Below are 5,719 nucleotides of genomic sequence, written 5' to 3'. Positions count from 1 at the left end.
AACCTCACCTCACTTGTCTTAGCAGACTACTTCCACTTCATCACTTCGTCTGAAAACTTTAGAGCTCCTCAAGCTTGATAATGTACCTCAGACGGTCTTTCCTGAAGATGCTTCGCATATCTGGAGGAGATTGTAGGCAGCTCTTCACCAGCTGGTCTTGCCATTAACAAGTCAACGGGTTAACGTGAGTCACGACTGAGCATCAGTTTTGCACGGGTGTAGCCGGTAGACTCATGGGATGCAGACTTATATGCCATCAGCAATGCAAGTAGTTTCTGGTCCTGTTTCATCTGTCCCTCTATGCAGTTCTTGGCCAGGGTTGCCAGGTGTTGTAGTGCTCATGTGGCATCTATGGGTGTGATTTATGGCATTTTCTGGCAAACTAGTTTTGAAAAATGGCGGTCTTTATGGCAATTACAAAATTAACATAGGAAAATGAAAATGAATCATATATATGATGTACTTTATTCAAGGAAAAAAAAAATGGCAGTCTTTTTTTAATTTACAAAAATGAGAATAGAACTGAAAATTAACCATACATTTCACATGTTTTATTGCAGCTCAGACACACACATAGACACCTATTTCTGAAAACATTAAGTCAATGTTTGGAATGCTTCTTCAGCTTCACTGCTATCCCATTCCTCATGTTGACTCTCATACATACTATTATTGAAATATCTCAGCATCTCTTCAGGAATAAGAAAATCTTTGCTACAGGCATTGTTCACGCATGCAGAGCCTCACATCTACAGTACAGCCGAACGTGTCACACCCTTCACCAATAGTCGCCGCTTTGTCTCAGTGGCGAGAACTTACCTATATAATCTAAAAAAATAAATAATGGCAGTGGAGAATTTTTAATTGTTAATTTTATTTTTTTATTCTCCCAAGATAAATTTGGATATCACTGGCAATTTCTGGCACAAAATAGCAAACTGGCTACAAATTATGGCATTTTTATTGCATCAATTATTTTGTGCCATAAAAAAAATGGCAGTTTTTCGGAAAACATGAGATTTCTGGCAAAAAATGACATTTATGGCACGACCTGGCAACCCTGTTCTTGGCCAGTTCTTGTCTCAGGGTCCAGATGAATATCTCCACCATCCCATCTGAGTGTGGCCTTAGTTAGGTCGTCCTGGTCTTCTTGATCCCCAGTAACTTGCAACACTCATGGAACACAGCAGACTCAAAGTTTCTATCCTGGTCTGAATATAGCTCTTGTGGCATGCAAAAACGACAGAAAAACTGGTCAACCAACATCTGAGAAACAGTTGCAGCCTCTTGATGGCAAAGGCTTCTGGCCACTTTGTGAAGCAGCCCATGATGACACATATATACCGGTTTCCTCTTTCAGTGAGTGGCAAAGGACCAGCCTTGTCCACCACAACTCTTTCCATCCATGCACCAATTTGGTATAGGTGGAGATGGGTGCAACGACGTTTCTTGGGTCCCTTCTTAGCACATAATACATCACTGGCCTGACACCACTCTTCAACATCGTGATGCATTCCAGTTGAGTAGAACCTCTGTCGCAGCCGACTTAGAGTTTTCTTCACTCCTATGTGCCCACTAGCGATCTGATTATGAGAGTCACTCAAGATCTCAGATCTCATTTTCTTCGGAACCACCAACACTTGCTGAGGCCATCGTGTGCCTCCCACTCATGTTCAAATGAAGAAGTTCCCACAGACTCCATTAGTTTTCAGTCACTGGGTTGAATCTGGAAACCTCTTCTCAACTGGGTCACAATGTTCTCCGCTGCAGTCACTGTAGGAATGGTTGTAAATCTTCATCCTCCATCTGCACCCTCTTCAGGGCTTCTTCAGCTGACGCTGGCCCTGTCACTGCAGTACGGCCACATTTCTTGCTATGATCACCTTTTTCCTACACTGCCAGCACTCTGGATTCCAAGGCCAACTATTCAGGCTGTCAGCATTGCCATGTACCCGCCCAGAACGGTGCTGCACCTCACAGTTGTGCTGGTCCAGCTTCCCGAGCCAGCATGCCAGTTGTCCTTCCAGATTTGTCTTCAGCTTGAGTCCTGCATGTCTGTCCTGATGATGAAGTAGGACCCATACAAATAGGGATGAAAGAAATCAAGGCTCTTTACCACTGCCAAGAGCCACTTAGAGGTCACAAAGTAGTTCCACTCCGGTGGGCTGAACTTTTTTTTTTATATAATAACAGAACAGAGGAAGGAAAAACAAATGAAAAAAAAATCCATACTCCAGCTTACTTATGTCCTCTGTTCATAAAATATCTTTAACAGTTAGAACTAAACAGCTGTAGGTTGAAGTTTGGAGGGAAACAACTCTGGGGAAGCGAGTTCGAAAGAGGTGCAGTACAGGGAATGAAAGAATTCTGATAGGCAGAAGATCTGCAATATGGCTGAGTGACATTCCAGTCATGAGCGCTACCAGATGCCCGTGTAGGACGAGGGAAGTCAAGGAGAGGTGGCACCATGGTCGCAACTTCATCTGAGTATTTGCCATAAAAATATCTGTAAAATAATGCAAGAGAGGCAACATTCTTTCTTACTTGCAGGGGAGGGAGTTTATTTGTAATGGCATGGTTGTTAATAGCAGCCTTGTTCTCAATTTTGTCTAGTTGTTTTAATACAACCTCTCCACATCCATTCCACGAGGGTGAGCAATATTCAAGCTGAGAGCGCACATGACATAAATTAAAGCTAACTGCTGGTCAGTGAAGAAGTTACGGACTCTGTACATTAATCCAAATTTCTTTGAGGCGGTTTTAGCAAGTGATCTAACATGAGAGGTCCAGCTGAGGGCATTGTTAAGTGAGACGCTGAGAATTTCAGTTCTTTTGGAGATGGGAGTATTAGTAGTACTGAAGGTAATATACGAATCTGGCAATATCTGTCTATTAGTATATTGTATATATTTAGTTTTACTAGCATTACATGAGACAAGGTTGTTTTGCCCCCATTCACTGATCGAAGATCGGTCTTGATTTATGGAGATGGCTGTACTGAGTTGAGATGTAGAGATATCATGTTTTATAACTGGGTGTCTGAGTGTGAATGAACTATGTAGTGTTGAGTCATCTGGTTATGAGTGGATGGGATTGTGGGTGACAGATAAGAGATCATTAATATGAACCAGGAACAGAGTTTGGGCTAGAACTGATCCCTGCTGCGTGCCGGCGTTAATTAAGTGGAAATTGGAATATACATCATCTACTTCTACGCTTATTTTTCTGTCAATAATATATGAGGAGATCAAAGGAACAAAAGACGTTAGTCCATAACAAGGGAGTTTGGACAGCAGGGAACGGTGCCATACTCTATCGAAAGCTGTAGAAATATCAAGGGCTGCTGCATGAGTTTCTCCATGTAGGTTAATTGATTGATGGATGGTATGAGTTACGAGACTGAGTATGTAAATGGTGGATCTCTCGTGGTGAAAACCATATTGTCTATCACTAATTAAGTTGTTGGATTCAAGATGTTTAACAATGTGCTTATTAATTAAAGTTTCAAATACCTTACCAAGAGAAGATGTGACAGCTATTGGTTTGTAATCAGAGAGGTCAGAGGAACTTCCTTTCTTCGGAATTGGGTGGATACTGGCTTCTTTCCATGAATTTGGGAATGAAGAAAATCGTATGCATAATCTGAATAATTTAGCTAGAACAGAGACAAAAGCAGGGGAACATTGTTTAAAAAAAATTGGCGGAATTCCATCTGGTCCTGGGGTTTTGTTGGTGGGTAAATTGTCTAGGACAGATTTTACGTATCTTGTCTGTATTTTAAGTGGATCAGTTTCAGGAGAGTCAAGTTTTAGTGCTGGGACGTTCTGGCTGGCATCATCTATGGTAGAATTTCTGGCAAATGTACTGGCAAAAACATCTGTTTTGCACGTGGGTCATTTGTAATGTTGCCATCTGAAGATTTTAGTTTGGGAATGGATGATGATTTGTTAAAGTTGTTATTGAAAGAATTAAGAGTTGACCAGACTATTCCATTGTCATAAGGGTTGTTAAGTAGTTTTACTGCTTGCGTTGAAGAAAGTTTGATTTAGCTAGATTTATTACAGCTTTTCCACGGTTTCTAGCAATATCACGTTGTGTAAACCGCTTCCCGTCCGATCAGCGAAGTTAAGCAACGTTGAGTCTGGTTAGTACTTGGATGGGAGACTGCCTGGGAGCACCCGGTGCTGTTGGCATCCCTACGTGTCAAGTGGGGTTTGCGGAGGATTAGTGCCCCTCCCTGTAAAACAATTAACTTTAAGCCCTTGGCCACCCCGTTTGGGATACATGGCGTCTGGCAATGAATGAATGAATGAATTAAATAGAGAGAGTGATTCAGATATTTTTTATTTTAAGTAAGAGTTATATGCTAATGACTTTTGGGCTGTTGCTCTGGCACAGTTGCCATCAAACCATTTTGGAGACTTCGATCTTTTAGTGATCTCCTGACTTGGTATGAATATATCCACACCAGCTAGTATTAAGTCGTAAATGTGGGATTGGGTAGAATTGTGATCACTAGAGAAGAAAGACTGCCATGGAATGTCAGCAAGATAATTTTTAAATCCATCCCAGTTTGCCCTATCCAAGTGCCATCAGGTCATCCTGACAGGTTCAGAACGAGGAGGTGGGAGGGGCTAACTAATGAGGCTTTGATGAGATTGTGGTCAGAGGATCCAATAGGAGACAATACCTCTATCATGTATTGATCTGGATTATTTGTCAGAAATAGATCCAAGAGATGGGCATTACGGTCAGGATTATCAGGTATTCTGTTTGGTTGCTTTACCAGCTGGGTGAAATTAAACGATTCTGCAAACACCTCGCACTCTAGGCCACCATCGTCAGTCCTGGCAGAATGCAATAACCATTCAACGTTATGTATGTTAAAATCATCCAAAATGGTAATTTCGGTCCTAAGGGCAAGGTTAAAGTTACTCAACTGTGTGGATATGGAATCAAATACACTTGGTTCCGAATAAGCATTGGGGGAACGATAGACTACACAGATATATTTAGTAATATTTTGACAATTTAGTTTATACAGTGAGTAATCAAAACTGGTTGAAGTGCCATAAAATGCCACCACTTGCTGTTTGTCATCCTTCTTTTAAACAGGACTCCACCAATTCCTTGGTCACTAGTGTCACAGTCCAGCATGAATGGCTGACTCCAATCTGGGTATGGCAACACTGGAGAGCTCGCCAATGTTTGAATTCATCGAAGGCCTTCTAAGTCACTGCACTCCACGTAAACTTCTGTCTCCTCTCCTACAACTTGTGCGGAGGTGTTGCTATCACTGCAGAGTCCTTGACAAAACGTCAATAGTAGGTACACAAGCCCACGAAACTCCATAGGTCCTTCACACAAGTTGGAACCAGGGAGATTTCCACAGCCGCCAACTTCTCTGGATTAGTACAGACACCACACTCGCCTACAATGTTTCCCAAGTATTTCACCTCCTTCTGGAACAAGTAGCACCTCTTGGGGTTCAGCTTGAAGTGCGCTGCTCAGATTCTGTTGAGCACCTGTGGCAGCCTCTCCAGTTCCTGCTTAAAAGTTCATCCAAACACAATTACATTGTCCAGATGGATGAGAGTTGTCTGTCGGTGCAGGCCTTCCAGTAGACGATCCATGAGACACTCAAAAGTACCTGGGGCATTGCATAGGTCAAATGGTATCATTTTAAACCTCCAGAAGCCCTGTCCATACATAAAGGTTG

The 5,719-nt window shown here is 42.1% G+C and overlaps 1 pseudogene; it reads left to right on the top strand.

Annotated features, from left to right (window-relative positions):
* Positions 1-4,074: 4,074 nt before the first annotated feature.
* On the top strand, positions 4,075-4,193 carry LOC145403449 (5S ribosomal RNA; annotated as a pseudogene).
* The last annotated feature ends 1,526 nt before the right edge of the window (positions 4,194-5,719 follow it).

The sequence above is a fragment of the Coenobita brevimanus genome, chromosome 60, assembly GCF_032717465.1.
Source record: "Coenobita brevimanus isolate Jiangsu-jjx chromosome 60, ASM3271746v2, whole genome shotgun sequence".
Classification (NCBI taxonomy): domain Eukaryota; kingdom Metazoa; phylum Arthropoda; class Malacostraca; order Decapoda; family Coenobitidae; genus Coenobita; species Coenobita brevimanus.
This window is presented reverse-complemented; position numbering and strand designations above follow the sequence as displayed.